Genomic DNA, 12,982 nt, shown 5'->3' on the forward strand with positions numbered 1-12,982 from the left:
GGTGGGGGGGGGGGGAGCCTATAACCATAAATGGCTATAAAAAACGGATTAGAAGAAGAAAGAAGTCCTTATATAATTTTCTATACCTGAAATCCTCTGTAACAAAGACAGACCTAGTCATGTCTCCATAAATGTAACACCAGTGTATTTTAACCATATATATTACTCCACATGGCTGCGGAGTATATATGCTAGCAATTTACATTAAACCATATACAAATATCAGGGATGCTTAAGGGTGAAAGCTGTATAACTGAGGGGAGACCTCTGGATAGCCTTTAAAAAAATGTGGAAAACCAACAAATGCTTCTGAGCAAATGTCCAATCCTCACCTTCTCATGGTGCACACTGTTAGGTATCTACCTGGATACTGAATGAACGAGGATGGGCTTGGAATTTGGGATTTAGTCGACCAAATTGTATTCTCATCATCATTAAATTCCTGATATATACCCTCAAGGTGGGTACAGGGCATGGTAGTACTACTTGAAAAATTTATCATTACTAACTTCCTATCTACAATTTTCCTCCAAATCAGTCTGTTAAATGTCAAGACTCCAATATTATCAGGTCCTATATTTCTCTCTTCTAAAGCACTTTTTACTGTATCAATCCACCTATATCTTGGTCTTCCTCTAGGTCTTTTTCCTGCCAACCTGACAGAGAACACTTGTTTTGCTAATCTTTCTTCTCCCAGTCTGCTTAAGTGACCATACCACCTGAGATTAGCTTGCTAATGCATTCCTGGATGCTAACAATATCAAGTTCTTTCCTAATATCCTCGTTTTTGATATGATATTGCCATTGTTCGTGCCCCTAATCTTTCTCAGGACTCTCATATCTCCGGTTTCTAGTCTTTGGTCAAGTGTTTTACTTCTAACCTGGCTCTCAGATCCATAAGTTAAAATTGGTTTGAACACTGTCTTGTATACAGCTAATTTAGTGTTTTGACTAATTTCTCTCTTATTCCATATAAATTTATTCAGTTGACTTCCTACCATACCAGCTTTGTTGATTCTATTGTCTATTTCCGTATTTAACTTACCATCACTAAAAATCGTGACAAAGTAGCTGAAATGTTTTAATTGTTTTAACTGTTCTATAAGTTCTCCATTCACAATTCAGTTGATATTTTCAATGTTTCTACCTATTTTCATTGTCTTTGTCTTTTTATTGCTGACCTTCATACCATATCTATTACAACAGCTATTCAATTTAGTCAGGGGAATCTTGCAGACTTATAACGGATTTATTTGGAAGTATAACATCATCTGCATACAACAAAGAGCTGAGATTAACACCTCCAATTTTGATATCAAGTTTAATGCCACTTTCCTTCATAACGTGATCCATATCGATAACGAATAAGAGAGGGGATAATGTACATCCTTGTCTCACACCAGATTTAACATTAAACCATCTTCCTGTACTTCCTTCAATTCCAACTGCTGACTTATGACTCAAATAAAGATTAAGTATTGCTTGATATAATGCCCCATTACCACATATAACTGAAGTGTATTGAATAGCTTCTCTCTTGGCACCTTGCCATATGCATTTTCCAGATCTACAAAACTTAAATACAGATCTTTGTTATATTCCCATGCTTTCTCCACTATTTGTCATAAAGTAACGATCTGATCCTAACAGCCTCTATTTGGCCTGAATCCAGCTTGTTCTTCACCAAGCTTCTCTTCCACAATCCTTCTCAATTATTTCTTAAGTATACTTGCATATATCTTACCAGGAACACTCAATAATGAAATGCCTCTAATTCTCATATTCATTTTATTTCCCTTTTTATATATGGGTACTATGAGAGCTCTACTCCAATCGTCTGGAATTCATCTCTCTGTCCAAGCTTTCTGAACTATGCAGTGCAGCCACTGTGCGACTTTTATACCTCCATACTTGTGCATTTCTGGTCGAATATCGTCTATTCCTGCTGCCTTTCCACATTTCAGGGATTTGGTAGCTTTTTCTACTTCAAGTATGGATATGTATTCCTGACTGCATGCCTGGTCAGTGTTTTTTACCACTGTCTGTCATCACTACTTGTTTCATTTAGCAGTTTTTCAAATTAATTACTCCATACTTCAAGGATATCTTTTTCTCCTGTTTTCATGTCACCTTTATTGTCTAATTCATTTTGCAGCACTCTTTCCTCCATTTCTGAGCTTCTTCAACAAGCTCCAGAATATCTTGCCACCTTCTTGATATTTGTTTTCTGTGTTCTTGCCAAAGTCCTCCCTTGACTTTTGCTTAGCTAGTTTTACACAGTATTTAGCTTTCTTACATTTGTCTCTCTATTCTCTAAAAGCACAAGCTGACTTATTTGCCAGGAACTTTTGATATGCTTTCTTCTTTTCCTTCATTGCCTCTTTCCTCCATTTCTGAGCTTTTTCAACAAGCTCCAGAATATCTTACCACCTTCTTGATATGTATTTTCTATGTTCTTGCCAAAGCCTCCCATGACATTTGTTTAGTAGCTAGTTTTTCACAGTGTATAGCTTTCTCACATTTGTCTCTGTATTCTCTAAAAGCACAAGCTGACTTATTTGCCTGGAACTTTTGATATGCTTTTTTCTTTTTCTTCACTGCCTCTTTAACTTCCTGTGTCCACCATGGAGTTCTGATTTTTCGATCCTTGCAGACAAACTCCCCACATGCCTCTCTGGCTGAATCAATCAGCGTTTTCTTCATGGCTTGCCACTGAATCTCCAAGGTCAGGTTCCTGCTCTCAAACTCTTTCATTCTTTCTTGAATAATATTTGTGTATTTTAGTCTACAGTTCACATCTGAGAGCTGCTCAACTTTTATTTGCTTTAAAACTTTCTTACATGTTATTCTTTTCAATATGAAATTCAATTTTATCCTACTCAAGACTAAATAGTGATCACTTCCAATTTCAAATCCTCTGTACACTCTGATGTCCTGCACCAGTGGGAAAATATCACTATCGACAATAACATAATCAATTAAACTCTTATTATTCCTTGCCTCTTCTCTCCATGTGAATTTGTGCACATTTTTATGTTGGAACATGGTGTTAGAAATAACCAGTCCATGTCCTGAGCAGAAATGTATTTGCCATTATTATTATTAGCTTTGATCTTTTCTCCAAATTTTCCCAAAATATTTTTGTGTCTGATCATTTCCTACTCTGCTATTTAGATCCCCAACAATGACCCTTTTTTCATTGTGTCAATTGCTTTCTCTAATGCCTCAAAAAATTCCTCCACTTCTATCTTAGTAGAATCTTCTGTGGGACCATAAGCACAAATAAGTCTCATTGTCCAGTTCCCCATTTTGATATTTGCCCTCATCACTCTACTTGAGACTGCCTGCCATTCCAGAAGATTAGCCTCGTATTTAGTGTTGAATACTATGGCTACTCCTTCTTTTCCTTGATTGTCATTGCCTCAATAAAAAATTGTATTCTTATTGACTTAAATCACGATGTAAAATGATGGTACGACATGACAGAATTTCATGCGCTGGGACTTTGCCCAGTTAAACAAGGCCCCTGTTGTTTTTACCAGGGAACCAGCGCTTATAGGAAAAGTCAGCTACTGGAACAAATCCTGAAACACATCCCAGCTCAAAATCGTCAGATTTCAAGATTGTTGCTACCAACATAAGAAGCCAGAATGGCAAAGAATGGAACTGACTGAAGAATTGGATAAGTACCAGATTGACATAATAGGGTGTGACTGAAACAAAAAAAGAGAGAAACTGGTGAAATCTTTCTAAGCAGTAAATGCAAAATGTTATATTCAGGCAATAACAATCAGTAAAAAGAAGGAATAGCTATAGTATTCAACAATAAATATGAGGCTAATCTTCTTGAATGGCAGACAATATCAAGTAGAATGATGCGTGCAAATATGAATGGAGAACTGAACAATGAGACTTATTTGTGCCTGTAGTCCCACAGAAGGTTCTACTAAGGTAGAAGTGGAGGAATATTTTGAGGATTTAGATAGACCAACTGACACAATGAAAAAGGAAAAGTTGGTTCTTGTTGGGATCTGAATAGCAGAGAGGAAATTATTGTCTGACATACAGAACTATTTTGGGAAAATTTGGAAAAAAGAGCAAAGCTGATAATAATTGCAAATAGCAAATACTCCATGTCCTGAGCAGAAATCCAATTTCTGTCAGACATATAGAACTATTTTCGGAAAATTTGAAAAAAGAGCAAAGCTGATAATAATTGCAAATAGCAAATACTCCATGTCCTGAGCAGAAATTGGATTTCTGCTCAGGACATGGACTGGTTATTACTAACACAATGCTCCAACATAAAAATGTGCAATCCATGCTTGTTCTATCCCACATGGATAGAACAAGCATGAAATAAGAAAAGTCTCGTTGACTATGTTATTGTTGATAAAGATGTTTTGAAATTAGAAATGATCACTATTTAGTCATGAGCAGTATAAAATTGAATTCGATACTGAAAAGAAGAATATGTAAGAAAGTTTTAAAGCGAATAAAAGTCGAGCAGCTCTCAGATGTGAATTATAGTCTAAAATACACAAACATTATTCAAGAAAAAAATGAGACTTATTTGTGTCTATAGTTCCACAGAAGGTGTTCTACTATGGTAGAAGTGAAGGAATATTTTGAGATGTTGAAAGCAATTTTAACTTATGGATCTGAGAGCTGGGTTAGAAATAAAACACATGACCCAAGACTGGAGACCACAGATATGAGAGTCCTGAGAAAGTTTAGAGTTGTTAACAGATGGCATCAATGGCCAAAACGAGGAGAATTGGAAAGAACTTACTTAGCATTGTTAGCATCCAGGAAATGTGTTAGCAGAGCTAATCTCAGGTGGTATGGTTACTTAAACTGAATGGGAGAGGAAAGATTAGCAAAACAAGTGTTGTCTGCTAGGTTGCAGGAAAAAGATCCAGAGAAAGACCAAGATATAGGTGGAGTGATACAGGAAAAAGTGCCTTAGAAGACAGAAATATAAGATATGATAATGTTGGAGTCTTGACAGATAACAGATTGATTTGGAGGAAAATTATGGGTAGAAAGTTATAAATGATAACTTTTTGATAAATGATAATTTTGATAATTATGTAGTACTATCATAATATCCTTTGAGAGTACATTTCAAGAATTTGATGATGATGAAATACAAATATCTTACAGTAATACTAACGTGTTATAGATTTGTAGTATTTTATGGACAAGATTTTCATTAAAGTATATATGTATGTGTGAGATTGCAGATTACTGATTAAACTCTCTAAAAGGTGCATATCATATACTGAAAGGCAGACATAAAGATGGGGGTGCTAGAAAAGGATTGGTATAACTTTAAGTCTCTTTAAGGACTTTGACAGAAGAAAGTGGAAATACTTTAGACACTTTAAAAGGATGGAAAGCAGACTTCTCAAAACAGTGATAGAAGATAAAGTTCCTGGAAAGAGAGGAATGGGTAGACTGTCAATGCGATGGATGGATGGTGTGTCTGGAGGACTGGTGTGGCAACATCACTGTTGGACATTAACAGATGGATGGGTGAAAAAGTGGAAGGAATTATAAAAAGTAGTTTATGCTAATTACTCAGTAGCTTAGTAGCTTGATTATATGATTTTACATGGATTTTTCACATAGGATATACATTTATTTTTACTAGATATGTGTTTTAATATTGAATGGCATTTTCATGATCTAGATCGTTGTTCTTCAATCCATTCCGCAGAAATTTCCTGGCAGTCCACCAAAAATTTCTTTATCTCTCAGAAACAATGCTCCAGCCACGTATATCAATTTTCTAACCTCTAATCGCAGCAGATGTCGCACCAGCTAAAAATTGTAATTTTATAACATTGGATTTAATAAATAAAATACTATCTGCATTGGTTTATATTTCTGTCAGCTTGTCTGCAAAATATTTCTCCTTTTTTCCCCCGTCTGCAGGTGTAAAAAGGTTGAAGAAAGCTGATCTAGATTATATGGTCATTACACAAGAAACTAGGTTATGTATTTGGATGTACATCATCCAAAGAAAACAGTTCCAAAACACACGTCATTTAAATATAGTTGCGTTGCCAGTATTTTTACCAAATAAAACAGCTGCAATTTGAAATAATTTATTAGTTACTCAACTAGTTTTGTGAAATTCGTGTGTTTCACACCATCAGAAGAAATACATGAATAAACTAAATATTTAATAAAAATCAGATTGCATAAATAATAACATTCACTACGAAATATTGGAAAACAATAAGAACAGTGGAAAGTGCACATGCTGTGAAAACATTTGTTTGTTTCGGTCTTCTGGAACCTACTGGCAACCATGTGCATATCATATTTAATGAGAGAAGACTAGACTTGATGTAAAATCATTCCTTGTTGTGCTGTTGAGAATGTTTTATATAGCCAATAAGAGATGGTTTTCAGACAGTCCTCCTCTCCAATATCAGAATATCAGGTACATGGATTCAATTTTCATCTGTATAATCTGATTGAGACAACCTTCCCGTGCCCCCCCCACACACACACACCAGTAGTGTTACCTTGTGGTACATTGCTGGTGCTTCAGACTAAAGAAACCCCAGAGATGAATCGTAGGTAACATGAAGCTAACGTCTCAAACAAGGCATCCGAAGGTACCAAGCCTCCTGGAGCAGACTCTCATAAATCCACCTAGTCTTCACCTAAAATCTAGAAAGCCTTTTTGGTCCATGGACAAACTCTCTTCAGCTGCCCAGCCATCAACACTTGATGGAGAGAATACTGGTCCAACAGTCTTCCAACAAATGGCTTCCTGGTATAAGATCCCTGTGCTCTGCAGCCTGGTTTTGCTCTTCCCAGGAAGATTTGTTCATCAGTCAACAGGATCAGAACTAACCAGAGCAGATGTGGCTACCTACTACATATATGTAGGCTGTTAGACCACCCTTATTGTGATTGTTCTCCCGTGGCACAGACGATTACTCATATTGTGAACGACTGCCCAAGGCGCCAATTTCACGGTGGTGGCCTACAGGACATCCACAAGGTGACGGATGAGGCCTTGGATTGGCTCTCCAGACTGGACATTAACTTGAAGTTGTTCTGTATTCCTTTTTTCCATAAGAATAAATAAATCTGAATCAAGTTTGCTTTTCTTTTCAAGGATTATAACGTTTAGGTTGCTTTCGAGCCATTCAAAACTATTGGTCACCTCTTCAGATCTTGAAAAGACAATATTCCCTTCTTCAGAAGTCATACAGGATACCATATTCCTGTGGTACATAATCCAGACAGGCCAAAGCTTTAAATTGAGGAAAAAAGATCATGTCAGTGATTTAGGCCATCAAAAAAAAAAAAAAAAAAATCTGCTTTAGCTGCCATACTTCAGCTATTAATGATGTAGTTCACTTAGTTAAAGCCATAGTGCCCTATTTAGAAAATGACTTTTTTCTTGAGATTAAGGAATCTGCAGCATTACATTCTCAGGCAGTACATTCTAATCACTTACCACTCTCTTACCAAAAAAACCTACTTTCTTCTCCCATCCCCTTCCACACCATCTTTTTATAACTTTCAGGGATGGCCTCTTGTTCTCCTCCTGTTTCTATTTATTTTATTAAAAATCTCATCTGCATTAATCTAGTGGTAAAAAACTCTTACCAATTGGTCTCAAACATGTCCCCCCCCCACCCATATCCACTATACTTACTCTGTGGTTTGCATTCTTGCAATCTGTCTTCATACTCAACATTGCAGAGAGAGTAGAAACTACATTAGTCATTCTTTTTTTGACTAAGGTAGTCTTGACTTTTTCAAAGTTATTGTCATCCTTTTGAAAACCAGATGACCAAATCTGTTCACAGTAATCCATATGCAGTTGGATCAAAGCCTTATACAGTTGAATCATACTATCCATACTTCTACACATGATTGCCAAAATTCATTCTTCTACCCTCACAATTTTAGCAAAATTTCCCTGAAATTTTAGGTCCCTGTTCCACCACCTCCCCATGTTTGCTCATCTTTTCTAAGATTTCCCACTACTCTTAAACTCTGCATTTCATCTTTGCTTCCCAAATTTTAGCACCTTACTTCAAGACAATGAACTTGCAAACCTACTTACCTTGTCCATTTACCCAGTCTATTCAAGTCCTCTTACAAAGCTACAACATCTGTTCTACTCCTTAATAGTTCTCTTCAAATTTGCATCATATGCAAACAACTGCATATCACCATTCAAACCTCTCCACATATCATTAATATAAAAGTTAAATAGCAGCACTCCCAGAATCTTTTGACCCACACTAGTTCGTTCCTCTTCTGGGATATTGTGCTCCCATACCCAACTTATGATACCTATCAGGCCCCCAATCTCCAATCCAGCACACTAACAACTATCCAACACCATCCATTCAAGTTTATTATCACCTTGTCATGTGGAGGTCTTTCAAAACCTTTCCAAAATTTAAATATACAAGGCACATCCAGAAAGTAAGGTTTGTTCACAATTTACCATCAAGTAAGATATAGGAGATGGGGGGGGGGGAATTGTGCATACATTGTAGCATAGAGCTATTTTACTTTTACTGCATTGTCTTCTATGAATAATTTATATTAAATGCTCTGATAAAAAAATTAAAAAAAATCCTGCCTGTTCCAAGGTTTGTGGTGTGATATGGTTTTTGTTGGCAGTAAACAATAGTTATGTAAGGATTACAGGCCTAACATAATGAGTGACAGTAAGGTTAGGCAGTGGTGTCGTTTGTTTAAAGAAGGGCGCAACAATGTTCATGGCTCGTGAATGCCCCAGTTGAATAGCAGCACAATGACAGTCTGAGAGATTATAGCTTAGGCTAGTGTTGAGCTGTACTGGATTGAGGACAAATACTTTAGATTCTACAATTCTTCTTTCCAGTTCATCAGAGCATTCGAAAGATATTCTGTGATTTGTTCCATAAGACTGGATGAATTATAGAGTTTTCCTCATTAGCAGAATTCAGGACATGGTTTGACAGAGCACTTGTTCTGGTTCTGCCATATGTCATGTCTCTTTTTTATGTTCCTCTAGATGTATTTCGATGGATTTATCCTTCTGGCCAAAATACGGCATGTTGCAGCTGCACCAAATACAGCAAATGCCAGGATATTTCAGGTTGTTATGTTTGGATATCCTTAAGAACTTTGGCTAATTTTGTCAAAATGGTACTGATACATGGTAAGGATATGTAACCTTTTTCACTATTTCTATCTTCAATATGGTGAGGAGGTGGATTAAATAGTAGCTTATTAACTTTTTATTTTGAATAACCATTTTGCTGAAAGGTTGTAAGAAGAAATTAAAATTCTTTGTTTATATCTTCTTCTCAGAGGAGGGAGTGAGCACGTTTGCCTAGCATAGAAATAATGTCAAGTTTTTGAGGTGGATAGTGATGGGACTGTGCAATGAGATATCCATTGGTGTGAGTTGGTTTCCTGTAAATAGAGATTTTTAGTTTCTCAAATGCACGAGTGAATTTAACATCCTGGAATGGTAGAGAGCCATCCATCTCTAATTCTGCAGTAAATTGGATTTTTGGGTGTTGACTGTTGAGTGGTCTAGGAAATTCTTTAAAGACTTTAAATAATTCCAGATTAGGAAGATGACATCGATATATCTTTTTCACAATCTCGGTTTCAATGGGAAAGAAGAGATTGCTTTTTCTTCAAAAGATTCCAAATATAAATTCGTCAGTATGGGTGATAAAGAATTATCCCTGGCTAAACCAAAGTTTTATTTGTACATACTGTCTTTAAGCTGGAAATAACCAGAATTAACACAATGGGTGAATAAAGACATTACTTTTTTTTATAATTTATCTTTTAATAGAGTAATAACTTTCTTTAGGCACATTGTGAAGAGGAAAACGACATCAAAACTAGCCATAATTTATTCTTCTTGAATATGTTTTTGACGCTTGAAACAAAACGAACAGAATTTTTGATGAAAGAAGAGGTCAAGCCAAATAAGCATTTTAGGGATTTGGCTGAATACTTTGAGAGTTTATAAGTAGGTGAATCAATGCCTTCCACAATTGGTCTCAATGGAGTATTTTCTTTATGAATTTTTGGTAATCCGTATAATTGAAGGATTAAAGGATAAAGTGAACGAAGAGACAATAGAGTATTTCTAGGAAACCGTAGTTGTTTTTAGAAGGTTGTTTGTAGTTATAAAGTTTACGAGTTGGATCTCTGTCAAGAATCGAGTAAGTATCTGTTTATAATAATTGGAACATTCTGTTATTATTCTTCAGTATTCAAGATGGCAGTGGAGTTACCTTTATCTGCAGGAAGAATTATTATATATATATTTTTTTTTTGTAGTTTTTTTTTATTGCTGGATGTTCTGCTGGAGAGAGAGAGATTGTCTGTAGGGAACTTGCATTGATGATTTTAGAATTAGAGATGAATGACTCTCTTCTCTTTCCTGGATGTCATACTCACTTGTGTATCTGAGAAATTAATCTATTTACAAGAAACTAACTCACACCAGTGGTATCTCCATGCACAGTCCCATTACTATCCACCTCAAAAACTTGGCATTATTTCTACGCTAGGCAAACGTGCTCCCTCCTCTTTGAAGAAGAAGACATTCACAAAGAACTTGAATTTCTTCTTACAGCCTTTCAGCAAAACAGCTATTCAAAATAAACAGTTAATAAAGTACTATTTAATCCACCTCCTTGCCATATTGAAGATAGAAATAGTGAAAAAGGCTACATATCCCTACCATGTATCAGTTCCATTTTGCCAAAATTAGTCAAAGTTCTTAAAAAAATATAACATCCAGACTTCTTTCACTCCTCTACTTGAACTTTGTTCCTTGCTCAGTACTTCCAAACAAAAACGACCTGAAATATCCTGACATTTACTGTATTTGATGCAACTCCAAAATGCTGTATTTTGGCCAGAAGGAAAAATCCATCAAATTACGTCTAGAGGAACATAAAGGAGACATGACATATGGCAGAACCAGAGCAAGTGCTCTGTCAAACCATGTCCTGAATTCAGCTGATGCTAACAAGGTAAACTCTATAATTCATCCAGTCTTATGGGACAAATCAAAGTATCTTTCGATGCTATGATGAACTGGAAAGTAGAATTGTAGAATCTAAAGCTATCCTGTACATCTCAACACTAACCTCAGCTATAATCTCTCAGACTGTCATTGTGCTACTATCCAAATTTGGCATTCACAAGACCTTGAACTCATATACTGTATATCAAAAAGAATGCCCTTTTGTCAACCAGTTCTAAATCTTTGTACTTACTAACCTCTCTAACACTTTAAACCACACTCCAGACAAACAAATTGGACTGTAATTTGAAGCCTTAGTCTTATCACCTCCTTTATAAGCCAATCAATTTTGAACTTTTCCACTCCTTTGGAACTTGGCCCTGTATAAGACCTATTAACCAAGTTTGTCAAGGCAGTTGTTAAATCACTAGAACATTATCTCAAAATATGTTCATTTTCCTCAAATGCTGCCTCTTCATTCCAGTCTGTATTGCCATAGTTAAAATCACCTTTTGTTATTTACTAAATTAATTCGCTTGTATATTTCTCATAGTCCTCCACATAACCAGGTCTATAGCAACACCTAACTAAATATTAGTTAGGTGTTGTACACCTAAGCTATAGTACAGACTTAAAACCACTATTACTATTTTCTCCTTGAATCTCCACCATGGATGGACATAACACTTCCACTACATCAGTAGTGCTCTTCTCTCTTTCTGCCCTATCTGCTTATCCGTCTTTACAGTTCCTTTTAGGATGTTATCCTAATTCAGCCATCTCACTTATTCCAACAATTTTTGGACAATTGAACTAGATCAACACAGTAGTTTCATTCCCTTAATTTGGATACTTCTGGCAAACAAGCATAATAGCTCATTGCTGGTTCTGATAAGTCCTACCAAGACCAATTCTTGGATGTGTGTGTGTCCCCATCACCATTCCTCTCTCTCGCTCTCTTATCACCAATCCTATACCCTTTCCAGACCTAAGTGTTCCCCCCCCCCCACATCACTATTCTGTTCTCTCTCTCTCTTATCATCAATCCTATACCCTTTCCAGACCTAAGTGTTCTCCTTCCTGCATCCCTGGCCATCTTAATCCTTTCTTGTTTACTTGCATCCACAATTCTTGCACACAGTTTCTCCCTGTTCACTCTGACTCTCTCTCTCTCTCTCTCTCTCCATTTCCCTGTTTGTGTTGTGTTCCTTCTCCCTCACTCCCTTCACTCGTACCACTCTCCTCTCAATTAGGGAAACACAAGCTCCCCTACCTTACTTTCTTGCTCTTCTACATCACCTCTTGCTTTCTCAAATATTCTGTTCACTGCAGTCATTACTCTCCCTTCCACCAGCAGTCTCTCTGGCTTACTCATATCAAATCCATTTAAATGCAGTCTGCCTCACTTATACAGCTCTCTATCATCCCGTGGGTTCACTGAATGCACTCCCACATCTCTGTTAGCACATCATTCATACTCTTCACTCACTGTCTCAACTTATCACTATCATACCTGGGTTATGATTCCACTGCTCTAATATCCTTTCTTACGTTCTCATTGTTAACAACTATTTGTTCATACTACCAGTACCAACTCTTTTGCTAGCTTACTCCTCATATCCAATGCTTCAGTCATCTTGCTGATTCTGACTCCAGGAAAACAAACCTAAGGCATCTTCTCATTCACCAGATCTTCAATAACATAATCATCCCCATACAGAGCCATCCTTGAATAATTAGTTAACCTTTTTATATAAAAAGAAATGTTTATGGATTCAGCATAAGAGCCTTTTGAGCATTGAGGAAAAAGGGCTCAGAGAAAGACCTAAATGTAAGATCTGACAAAATTGGAGCCCTGAAAAACATATCAGTTTAACTAGGAACATAAAAGCAAGTGATCACATAGCATTTAATTATCTGTACTGTCACAGATTCATATATGATGATGAC

At 36.4% G+C, this 12,982-nt stretch overlaps 1 protein-coding gene across 1 annotated transcript in view; it reads left to right on the forward strand.

Annotated features, from left to right (window-relative positions):
• Positions 1–12,982, forward strand: part of jar (Myosin heavy chain 95F jaguar) — a 517,008-nt gene that overhangs the window by 177,054 nt on the left and 326,972 nt on the right. The gene's annotated exons all lie outside the window — the stretch shown is intronic.

The sequence above is a fragment of the Typopeltis vanoorti genome, chromosome 7 (genome assembly GCF_054136105.1).
Source record: "Typopeltis vanoorti isolate ZY-2024b chromosome 7, IOZ_Tvanoo_1.0, whole genome shotgun sequence".
Classification (NCBI taxonomy): domain Eukaryota; kingdom Metazoa; phylum Arthropoda; class Arachnida; order Uropygi; family Thelyphonidae; genus Typopeltis; species Typopeltis vanoorti.